At 42.3% G+C, this 12,619-nt stretch overlaps 1 protein-coding gene across 7 annotated transcripts in view; it reads left to right on the top strand.

The window, feature by feature from the left end:
* The window catches only part of PRICKLE2 (prickle planar cell polarity protein 2), a 190,596-nt gene that overhangs the window by 111,672 nt on the left and 66,305 nt on the right, over positions 1-12,619 (top strand). Inside the window, exon 1 of one of the 7 annotated variants that reach the window (XM_050957333.1) lies at positions 1,397-1,928. The exons of 4 other annotated variants lie outside the window; for them this stretch is intronic. The gene's annotated coding sequence lies outside the window, so the exon portion shown is untranslated. Of the gene's footprint in view, positions 1-1,396; positions 1,929-2,984; positions 3,068-7,079; positions 7,099-12,619 lie in introns of those variants that run through there. 2 more of the 7 variants (XM_050957335.1, XM_050957339.1) reach the window with 2 other exon arrangements.

The following is a 12,619-nucleotide window of genomic DNA, read 5'->3' as shown; positions in this document are numbered from 1 at the left end:
TGGAGTAGCCTCAGGGTTCTGGCTCTGTGAATGCAACTGCAGGATCAGAGCCTGATTCCTTACTAGAGCATATAACTTACTATGTAGGACCATGTGTTTGAACCGGTAATTTAAATAAAATGATACTTTCTTTTTTAAAATTGGCTAATTCCATAAATATTTATTTCAGTAAAGTCTGACCCAGAGGATATGTACTGCGGTCAGTGGAGTTATGTTGATTTAGGCCAGCTGAGGATCTGGCCCTTGGTAAATGGAGTATAATGCCACATAATTAAAATTTATATCACATAATAAAATCCATCATTTATGGCATTGGAAACTCATGGCTGTTTGTTTGCAAAATATAGAGTTTGCTAACTTACTCACCATTGCCAATAGCAAGTGCCCCAAAATTCTGAGTCAGGCCCTGAAAAATCATGAGATTAGTCCAAAAGTAATACATTTTGGAGTCTTTTTATTTCAGTTGTTCTCCTGTAAGGGCCACAGTTTCAAGCTTTTGTCTTCACATATGAGGGCTAGAAACACACTTTTTCCTAGACTGAACCTCAGATTCTGATGTAATCACATGATTCCAGGAGCTGGACTTTAAAGAAAACACCAAATATTGTCAGTCTTGTGATGAAAGCCCAATAGTTGACAACATCGTTTACTCCGTATGGTTTCTCTTCTTTTAAGATCATGTCAGGTGATGGGGATGCTCTCTTTCTCTGTTGACTATGTGATCTTATTCTTATGGTCTGGATTATGTACCTGGGATATACACAAAAGATGAAAACCTCATGACTCTCCCGGCCAGATAAGTAAAGGTCATAAAATATGCACTAAACAAAATGCCACCTTAATAATCATGTGTATTACTTAGAAGGTTTAGCCCTGCTGGTGCAAATCTGCTGTGTCGAGGATCAATGGGGCATCATAGGAAATTAGTGGGGAATAAAATTAAGAGGGCATTGGAAGTTAGGAGAAAAATTAATTATGAGCTATAAAATTGGTCTCCTTAAAAGCCTGCTGTAATATTAGATAATGAGCTAAAACAGCTTACACGGGATGCAGTGACTCAAATTGAGATTTGGTCAGCAACAAATAGATCATAGGTCTAGAAGGATAATTGGTATCTTCAAACCATTCAGTTTTGATCGTTGGTACCTAGACAACTGTTTGTCATATACACATGAGCCAGATAAAAGGATTTTCTTGTCTTTTCCTAAACAGCCTGCAGGGATTATTGATTGGTAAGAACAGCCTGATTTACATGTAAATAAATTATAGACACTGGCCAATGACAATTTGAACTGTCCAGATGCAATGGCTTTGACTTGCTGACATCACTGCTTCATTAGCATGCAGGAGATGAGAGCACTGCAACAGTAAAGATTCTGGCTGAGCTCTCAAGCTGGCAATGGTTCTCGATGGGCTGCTCCTTTCCTTGTTAATGTCTTGTGCTTTGGAGAGTAAATGGAATATACTCTGGCTGGCTAAGGGTCATTTATCCAAGCCAGCGTTGGGGGGTCTGCTGAAAGCATTTGGATGGCTGGAAGAGGATCTGGTAGGGAAAAAGCAAAACGACCAAGCTGGAATTCTGAGGCAGGCACTGTAAACTATAAAGCCCATCCAGACACAGGGCAAAAACCACCCTTTTCCTGCTGATGGTTTCCACAGCACATTTTCTTTCAAGCAACAGTATGTTTTGTGTGTCTCTCTTCTAAAAGGCTTTTGCAAGAGCCTGCTGCTCATTTCAAGAAGGCTCCTACCAGTGTATGCCACACAGTTTTGAGAAAGAAAACAAGATGTTTTATCACACTGCAGTGCTGTCTGTGTTCTTGGTAGCAGCATATCACAGGAAAGTAAACTGTAAAAACTAACATAGCAGAACAGATTAGCGGATTTCCCCCCCCCCCCCAGACTGGCATAATCATTGGTGAGAATAGGTAAGACATGACCTTTTATTAGCAACTTTTGTTTTGTTCTGTATTTTTAGAGAGACGCTGAAGCATGTGGGGAGGGGGGCAGAGGGGATAGACAGCTCTGCTATGTGTACATGTAATGATGTGATAACTTTGCTGATATACTGTTATCGGTACGCGTTAGAGAATTTTTTTAAACCTTGCTGTTCTTGCTGTTTATGAATGAAAAAGGTTAATTCTTAAATTGAAGTTTACAGCTGCAGGAAGTCAAAGAGAAATGTTTCAGCTTCATTAACATGTTTTTCATTTTAAAAATAATTATGAAAGGTTTTAAATAGAAATACATGCTGATCTCTCATTGGTAAATTCAGCTTCAGGAAGTCTGGAAGCATTGGATATTTTAAGCAAACTGTATACAGTATAGTTTCTAGATGATGACATTACAAGTAGGGTTATTTGTTTTATTATTTTACTGACATAATTCTGAAAACAGTTTTCAAATATTAATCATACGTCACCTTTGTTATACTGCCAGAACACCTATCCTGTAGTTTTGAGCTAGCCCTTAAACCAGGAAGTTATATTTTCTAATGTCATTTTCTTTTAGTAGATTCTTCTTTATATTCCTTTAAGCAGCCATATGTGACACAGACATGACCTGTGACCATGTAAAGATTTTAATCCAGTTACTCTTTGTTTTGTAGCCATGATTCCTGGGCTACACTAAAGACTGATTGAACCTTTATGAGCCATTGAGGATTAGCGTTGGACAGAGTAATGCCAGAATAATTATTCACACAAATGCAGTGTCATCCTTTTAGTTTTAGCTCTGTTGTCTTGTACTTTACCCTACTTATTTTTATTCAGTGATTATTTTCACCTACTGTGTGACTGCTTAAGCGTCTGACCTCAGTGTGTTCCATTTATAAGGGTATTGACTTGAATCTGTGGTGAAGATTTATTCAGTAAACTGTCTGCCGTTAACAAGATTATGTTTTGCTTCGTGTTTCATTCTCCTGTAGTTTGTTTTAAACAACTTTATTGAACTGAGCAAAATGAGATGCTTTAGCCTCTTTCCTTCAGACAGTATTTGCCAGTGTTAGCCAACATGCACAAAAATCATTCTGCTGGTGACAGCATTCACAGATAGGTCAGTAATTCTGGTAAGCCTCAACTTTGAAATAATTACAATAGTTCTTAGTGTGACGTTGCTTGTAATGTTTCTGAGTATTTTTGTGTGTTGGTCAAATTTTCTTTCTTTGGAATCTTGGGTCCAGGATATGTTAAAAGGGAAACATATTTACTGCCTACCTGCTACACACCAAAGGCTGTAAATATCCTTTCAAATAAAAAATAGCACCGTGGAGACATCATAGTGAAACAGCTTTAGTTTAAAAGAAAACGGACAGAGTTCATTATAAAAAATGAAATCTAGAATGTGATGGTACATAAGGGAGAGCCCGTGAAATAACTGTAGAGAGGTCAGTATTATGCAAACTTACAAATAAAGGACTGCGTATGCTAGCAAGGCCACAGTGGTCTGTCTGGAGCTTAGTAAGTGCCGTGCTCAGTTAGAAATTAAAGTATAAACCCTGGCAGAATCAAACATTGGGAAGCAATCTCCTCCCTTATTTAGGCGATATAAAGAAATCCTTTGAGATGGGACTACAGCGCTGTATCTTGCTGAGCTGGAAAGCAACCAAATGGTGTAATTAAAAATGTCAAAAGATAACCTATGGTATAGTGCAAGCTTTTCAAGGGACACTGATATTTTAACGACTGAGAGCTCTCTTGGGTAGAGGGCTGTGGAATTAAAAGGATTTCGCTGAGTCTTCATTATGTGAGTCTGGTTCTCACAGTGCACTTGGAATGATGTTTGTAGAGCCCAGACAATGGTGTGTTTGGAGTTGCCATTATGCGTTTGAAAGGGTCTGTTTAGTTCATAAAAAGGTTAGGAACTGTGTTTGTGCTGCCATATGGGAAACTTCAGTAGTGTTACCAATCACAAGCGTTCAAAACCCCTGAGTCAGGCCCCTGAAAAATCATGAGATTGGCATAAAAATCATGAGATTTAAACAATAATAATACCAATAGTTGGTGAAATCTTGGCTCCATTGAAGTCAGTGGGAGTTTTGCCATTGATTTCACCAGGACTAGGATTTCACACCATGATTTTTTTGGGAAGTGGCGTGGGGGATATTTGCCTTCTGGGTTTGAGCCTTTCAGGATCACTTTTTCAAGCTTTTCTCCACAATTCGAGGGCTAAAACCTTATTTTTTTTAATGAAAGATGATTGACATGTAATCACCTGACTCCAGATGCTGGGGCTTTAAGAAAACACTAAATGGCATGAGATTAGTGGTAAAATTGTGAGTTGACAACCTCTTTCTTCTATGGTAGTTTATATAATTTTTTTTTCCATGAGAAAGGACAGGCTCGCACAGACCATGTGTCTTCTGGGAGGCTGAACTGAGACATAGGAAACAGGAAACCTAGGTTCTATTCTTGTCTCTGTCTCTGGCCTGCTGTGTGACTTTGCATACATCAGTTTGTCTCTCCGTGTCTGAGTTTCCCTACCTGTAAGTGAGACGCAGTGATACTTAATGTCCTTTGCAAGTTGCTTTGAGGTCTATGGATGAAAAGTGCTGTGTAAAAGCTACATATTTATCATTATTACAAGTTCCTCGTCTTTATCCAGGATATACTTCATACCTATTGTCACAGTTTGACTCCTGGGTGTAAGAATAAATCAGAGCATTCCTATTTTAAAAAATAAAAATAAAAATATGGAGATATACCTAGCTCATAGAACTGGAAGGGACCCCAAAAGGCCATCAAGTCCAGTCCCCTGCCTTCACTAGCAGGACCAAGTACTGATTTTTGTCCCAGATCCCTAAGTGGTCCACTCAAGTATTGAGCTCACAATCCTGGGTTTAGCATGCCAATGCTCAAACCACTGAGCTATCCCTCCTTGCAGTGATGTATGGCTTACACAAGATATGAGGTGCTGTAGAATCGGGTCTTGAGCTTTCATACATTCATGAGATTTATTCTTGGTTCTGCTCCAGTAGCATAGAAGAGGATATAAATAAAGTACAAATAATCCCAGTGCATAAAAGGCTTTCCCAGACTCTGTGTTCCATCTGTTCTTGGCTAGGAGGCCGTAAGTAGCAGAACATAAATTAAGGCAGCCTTGAGGCTGCTCTAATACGTGCCAGGGACTGTGCAGTCCCCCAGTGAGATGTAGACTCCAGGGGAGCACAATGGTGGTTTAAGGATAACTTTGCCCCCAGCCTTCTCTGTTCTAGTGCTCAGCTGAGGAGTAAAGCAGTGAGGGACTCCTGTCTCTTTCGTCCTTTGCATGAATTGAAAAGCGCAATTCACATGAGGACAAGCTAACTGAAATGTCATTTTATATTGTCAGTTTCAGCCATACACACGTTACCCCTTGAGCAAAAAGTCTCTTAAAATTGATTTAAAAGGGAACAATGTATTTTTTTCATCTTTCCATAAAATAAATCACAGGTGATGGGATTTTGCTGAATCTTTTAAAAAAAAAATAATAATTTCTTGCTTGGTCTCAGACCAGGAGAATTTCATCCAGAAAGGGGAATTTTTCAGAGTTATCAACACGTAGAAAGGAAGTTATAATTAAGCTTGGCAAAATTCAGTTTTTATTTTTATAATGTTGACAACTGCTATCAATGTTTCTATTTAAACCTTTTCTTTATTTTTACGGATTTAAATGTTCACAGTTGTGCAAAATTATGGGTTTTAAGCATTTTTTCTATTTGTATCAATTTAAATTTCCCCAGCTGTGGGAAATATTGAGGGGCATCAGACAGTAATTATTTAGTGATGGTAGATGATGAGAGTCAAAAGTTAAAGCTTAGTAACCATTAAAACACAAATTGTCAACCATTAAAACACAAAATGTCAAAATATGCGAAGCAAATATCTGTAAATGCTAATAAGGTCTCAAGCAGCACTATTCTTCTGTTGCCTACCTGTAAACAGCAGTTGTCATCAACAGAACAATTTTTTCCTTAGTTTGTGTATATACAACAAAACTGATGTTTACCAACATTTATCAATAAAAATCTTATAGTCTAGTTATAATGAAAGACTTCACATAAGCTTAGCTATAACATAAGCTGCTGTTGCCACTATAAAAGTCACAGGGAATTAATCCAGGGAACATGAAGGGTATGTCTTACATCCCCAAACCAAGGACATTTAAAGTTTACAGTGAAAATCCAGCCTGTCACTTGTTGTCATCCTGCTTTGTTTTTCCTGGGAAGAGAAGGGCAACCCATGCAATGCAAATCCTATCTTGAGATTTGCAGCTATGCGTGATCTAGGGTAGCCACTACAATTATTCATTTATTACCAGGATGCTTTTTCCTTCTGTTAGTATTTTAATATATAGATGATGGAGCTCTTCATAAAACAGTAAGGCCAACGCCATAACTTTCCTGTGGTGTACTGCAGTTGCTTTGCCATCAAATTCTGGACCTACAATATCCGGCACTGGAGGCACAGAGTGAATGTAGCAGCATGAAGATAATCTCACCACCCCTGGCTCCTGACGTAGGGAATTAAGGCTTTAGCGCTCCTGCCCACAGATAATGCCCAGCGGCCCTACTGGCTACTTGTCAGTGGCTGGTGCAAGTTAGAACTTCAGGGGCTGGCCCAGGACCAGCTGGTGTAAAGGTTGCTTAGAACATTCTGGTTCCCCCATGTCCTAAGCTGCCCTGGGTGCTCCTCTGCCATAGCTGATTGTCTTAGAATCATAGAATATCAGGTTTGGAAGGGACCTCAGGAGGTCATCTAGTCCAATACCCCTGGTCAAAGCAGGACCAATCCCCAACTAAATCATCCCAGCCAGGGCTTTGTCAAGCTGGGCCTTAAAAACTTCTAAGGATGGAGATTCCACCACCTCCCTAGGGAACCCATTCCAGTGCTTCACCACTCTTTGTCTTTGTTGCATGTTTTTGTTGTGCAGATGCCAGATTTTTGAGCTTGCTTTTCGCTATGGCAATCAGTGTGCATGCATCATGGTGGCCACCAAAGCAAAATGAATCCCGCTGTGAAGAGTTACCATTTAAGGTGTCCGCCATGCAAAACTCATTAGAGGACATAGTGGCTGCAATCATAAGGCATCCTCTGGACTTCAGCGGGAGTCCTCGCTGTGGTAAGCAACTCCTCATGCTAGTAAACACAGCCACGTAGTGTCTGCAGGACTCCGTTTGTAACCAACAAGCTGCATGCTGCGTGACAATGGTACTGATTGTTACCTGGCTTCAAAACGGTTCCATGCCGTATAGTTCACACTGTCCTCTGTCACTCTGCCTGAGCAAACCAAAAAAGCTCGTTCAACTGCCTTAAGCGGTTATTGGGTAATTCAAAAATGATCATGTCTGAATATGTGTGTTCTGAGGGGCTACAGGGTGGTTTGGCACAGGAAGGGTTTGCCCATTTTTTCCCCTAAATCAAATTCCATGTTTCATGAACACTCAGTGCTATGAAAACCACAATTTGCTGGCTGCTTTTGCAACTCGAATTTCCTAAAGCAGAGGAGTGGTAGCTTTACTTCTGCTTCCTTGTTCAGGAAGACTTGCAATACCCCTTTGCAGATAAATCCTCTACTTCTATACCATTTAAAACCCAATTGTACAAATGAACTATTGTCCGTGTGTATTAGCTCTTTCTTCTGCTAAGCGATAGTGTCATACCAATGAGCAACTGAAGGATGTGTGAAGTCAAAGAAATGTTTTGTCCAAAAACGACCCCTTTTGTAGCTGAACTCTGTGATCACTTTGGAGCTTCCCAGCAGAGAGGTGGCTAAGAGCTGTGAGAGTCTGGTACAAAGTACAGTGTCAGAATGCACTTGGAAAAGATTGGAGGGTGATCAGGAGGGATCCAACATTTCTGGTTGGCAGAACTCAGCGTCAGTGTATGGTTAAAGTTGGCAGCTCTTCTTTTGATCTCTCAGGTGATACTCCTAGGCCGATGCTATTAGTCAGCCATTTAAAAATCCTATTTCAGTTTTTGCCCTTTACCAGTGCAGCGCATATTTTGTGCCAGATCACTGCAACAGTGCATATAAGGGCGTACAGAGAGAGTTGTGCTGATTAGAGAGATCATACAATTCGCTCACATAAAATATTATTCAGGGACCCAAACGACAACTGTTTAGAGCAAAATAGTCTCTCTGGGCTTTGATGTAGCTGAATTTTAGAGCAGTGAAGTTGGAAGTATCCTGGATTTACACAGGTGAACCTGAACGTGCATTACGGCAATGCAACTGTCTTTCATAGACTTGAAGTTGACTGCATGCTGGAGTTTGAACACCCAGCCTCCATGTCAATATCCAGTGGATGGTTTGCTTCCAGCCTTGTGGATTGAACTGCCAAGTTCAGCTGTGAAACCTGTTGCCATCCACAACTGCAGGGTAATGCAGCAATATTCAAAATCCCTCTGTCTGCAGAGTCAAGAGCAACTGCAATGGTAATTCTTGGCACTGTTTCTCCACTGGGCAGACTCCCAGCTCCTTTCTTGGCATTTCTGTGTCAGTCCCCGATACCTCAGAATCTTTCGTTCCAGAAGGGTACTGAGGAGCGACTTTGTACTTTATGGTGACCACAGTGTGGGATCTGGCCTCAAGTTGGCTATGCTCATGTCTTAACTGCCACACATTTATTTTTGTATGCTCTCCTGGTAGGGCTTATGTATGAATCTGCCTCAGTCTCTCGGCCATAGACTGTTGCAACGTTAGACCTCCATATTTGACAGATCATTTCTATACAGCCAGGCCAGGCTACAGACAGGAAATTTCCCTGGGCACAACCCAAAGGGTGGTATTTGTTTTTTTAATATTACTCAAGTTGCTTAAACAAAGACATATGCAGTGAGGTACGAACCCCAGCAGAAAATCCCTTACATTGGTTTATTTAGAGTCTTCTTGGTTGTTCCTGCCAATATCCAGGTGCAGTGTTACAAGCACAGGCAATAATGAAATCCATATCAAAAGGGACATTAAAACAGAACCAACTGCAACTCAGAAACCACAGACAGAGTTTGCAGCACTAGTGGACCTACGAGGAGACGTGAGTTCCAAAGCCCAACCACTTTGCCCTCAGCCCTCTCTCATTTAATTCACGGGAGCTAGTAGCTGGAGCATCTGTTAGGGACTAGGATGTAGGTGGTCTTGCCTAGTGGTCAGAGCAGGAGTCAGGGCTAGTGGATGGAACAGGCGTCGAGGGGGGTGGAACGAAGCCAAGGGTCTGCACCAGAGTCAACAGCCAGTTACCGGAGCCAGGGCTCAAGCCAAGAGTTGGAACCGGGAATCAAAGCTAAGGGTCAGAGCCCAGGGTCAAGCCAGAGTCAAGGGTCAGTAGTTGGAGACCAGGGTTAGAGCCAGGACTGGTCACTGAGGATTGGAATGAGGCATAGGGGCAGGAGGGAGAGGCAAGGATCCAGCATGGAGCAGGAGAGTGGTGGGAACAGGAGCGAAGGCAGGAGAAGAGCAGGAACAGGGTTGGGTGCAGTAGTCAGGCACAAGCAGGGTTCATGCATCCATAACAGGAAACCACCTTGTTGCTCAGACAAGCTTCCTGTTCCTCTTCCTGGCTTAAATAGCGTAGTTGGACCAATTGATGGAGTCGGGCGATCCTCCAATCAGAGCACCCATGGGTGGTGCCTGGGCTGAGGCTGTAGCCCTGTAGCTTCCCAGTTCATCTGGTTCCTGTAGCCATTGAGTGGATGCCAGCAGCTGTCTGGGATCTCCCAGGCCTGGGTTTGGGACCTGGGACATCATAGCACCTTGGACGAAAGAAGCTACTGTAGTTTCACACGGGGAGAGAGGCAGCCTTTAAAGCAGCTAGGACCAGAGCCATTCAGAGCTCTTCAGTGCAAACCAACACCTTAAACTTCCCTTGGAAATCAGCTGGTAGCCAGTGTAATGGGCTGGCTGCTGAAAGGCTCCTTAACCAGCGGACTTCTGCATTCTGTCATTGGCTGTGATTTCTGAATAGCTTGAAGGCAAAAGCTCGTTGTGGTAACCCAATCTCAAAGTGACAAAGACATGGGTAACCACAGCAAGGGACACATCAGGAAAAAAAAAATTCAACCTTCCTGCCAAGGACTGTTTGCAGCTCTCTTGGCAACTGCTGCTACCAGGATCTGTAGCGATAGCTGGGGTGCTGATATAAACATGGATGTTTCTCCCAGCTGTGTTATCCACCCCAAAGCAACATTTCAGACTTTTCTTATCCACTTAGTCCTCATCTGTGTCCCAATCATCCATACTTTAGAGCAGCATGGTCTAATAGGTAAACCAAAGAAGTGGGTGTCAGGAAACAGAGTCACTCTTTCTTGATCTGTCACTAGTGTGCTGTGCGACCTTGGGGAAGTCATGTTCCTTTGCAGTGCCTCAGTTTCCCCATCTGGAAAAGGAGAGAGTGATGCTTACTCTGCTTTGTAAAATGCTTTGGCTGCAAGTGCTATACAAAAGCTAATTATGTTAATGTTTTAGCCTCTGTAAATTATTCCTTCTCCTGGCAGGGTCAGAAGAGATGGACGCATGCTGAGGACACCATCCCTTCCAATTCCCAATTAGCTCTCCTAATAGTTCCATAATCGTGTTCAGCAGGAGGGGTAACAGAACTGGACCCTAAGAAACCATGCCTGAGAAATGTGTGTTGGATCAGGCAGCTTTCCAGTAATCTTTCATGATACACTCACTGATGAAACATGACTCAGAGTTTCCTCACAATCAAAACATTGTCCAATACTGCAAAAGATCATGAACTCAAGCATATAACAAGCAGCCTAGAGGCTAAAAAGCACCCCACTAGTTTTGCAAAATGTAGTTGATTAGAACTCAGCCATAATTTTTGTTCAGAAACCAGAGAATTGGTTTTAAAGGGATTACGAAACCTCACATATTAATATGTACACAAATGTATGCAGATCTTTTATTACACAGATGGTACAACCGTCTGTTCTTCTTACACTGTGCATCAAATATGAGCAAAGCCAGTAGCTTGTACTACGAATCAGGAAATCGTATTTGCTGCACGTTCTCCCTGTAATGAAGTTTCTGTCTGATACGATTTACTGAATTCAGTCCCACAAGAGACAACGGAGGAAGGAGAAGCAATGCTAGGAATGTTGAGTGTTCCTGATCTGTCCCTTGTCCAGCCTGAGTGATGTTAACATCAATCTTGCCTTGATTGTTGCTGCTGCTTCCATTTTAGACAAGATCAGACTCGTACATTCCACGCATACGGTGATCCAGTGCAAGTAGGATTTACTGACGGCTGGAGTCAAAATATAAAATGCTTATGCCCTACTGTATCCACTAGATGTCAGCCTGCTGCCCCCCACACCGCTGCCCTGCTCTGTAAAGTAGAACAGGATTCCACCTGCAGAAACGTAACAAACATCAGGAGGTTTGTGTTTCCCCATCATGGCTAGAACAGAGGGACCATGGCTTTTATTCCTGGCTTGGACTGATATTGCCTTAAGCAAGTTGCGTGCTTTATCATTCATGTCTCAGTTTACCAGTCTGCAGAATGGGTACTGTAATAATACCGACACACAGGATTGCTGGCAAGGGTTACATGACAAGGGTTGATCTCCATTGACCCCAGCAGCTAATCATGGCACACGTAGGATAATCGCATATCTGTTCACAGGGATGTCATGTAGCATTATTGATATATGGCTGCAGAATCATTGCCACGTGTCATTACAATAATGCAGGAGATGAAAGAACATGGCTAGCGGGGGCCTGCTTGCAATCGTTACACATTCACAGCTGTTCCCTAATTAAAGATGGTAAACAGCAGAGTACAGAAGTGAAAAAGACCTAAAGAGAGTGGCACATTTCACCGCTGGGATCTGTGATATTTCGTTAAAGGTGACCTGCAAAGAGAAACCTGAGTTAAGAACAGATTTCTATGCTGAATGCCTCAGTAATCAGAGGCTGTGTGTTGGAGACAGGAAGGAAACCAATATAGAAATCAATTTTAACTAATATGGTCAAAATTAGTTTCCCCATATCCGAAACCCTCCAGCTGCCATTTGGTTATTGGACATATCCCAGAATGCATCAGCCTGGACAGTAGGATCATCTGGCCCATAAATCTGGGCTTACCTCAGTCTTTGCTTTGCAGCTCACCGTTAATGAAATATCAAAGATACCAGATCTGGAAATATTTCCCCTTTAGACTTTTTTCACTCCCAAACTCAGAGTACATCTACACTACGGGATTAGTCCGATTTTACATAAACCAGTTTTGTAAAACAGATTGTATAAAGTCGAGTGCACGCGGCCACACTAAGCACATTAATTCGGCGGTGTGCGTCCATGGTCCGAGGCTAGCGTCAATTTCCGGAGCGTTGCACTGTGGGTAGCTATTCCATATTTATCCCATAGTTCTCGCAGTCTCCCCCGCCCCTTGGAATTCTGGGTTGAGATCCCAGTGCCTGATGGGGCAAAAATCATTGTCGCGGGTGGTTCTGAGTAAATGTCGTCACTTGTTCCTTCCTCCGGGAAAACAACAGCAGACAATCATTTTGCACTCTTTTCCCCTGGATTGCCCTGGCAGACACCATAGCACGGCAACTGTGGAGCCCGTTTTGCCTTTTGTCGCTGTCACAGTATGTGTACTGGATGCCGCTGACAGAGGCGGTACTGCAGCGCTACA

Source organism: Gopherus flavomarginatus, chromosome 6 (genome assembly GCF_025201925.1).
Source record: "Gopherus flavomarginatus isolate rGopFla2 chromosome 6, rGopFla2.mat.asm, whole genome shotgun sequence".
NCBI lineage: Eukaryota > Metazoa > Chordata > Testudines > Testudinidae > Gopherus > Gopherus flavomarginatus.
This window is presented reverse-complemented; position numbering and strand designations above follow the sequence as displayed.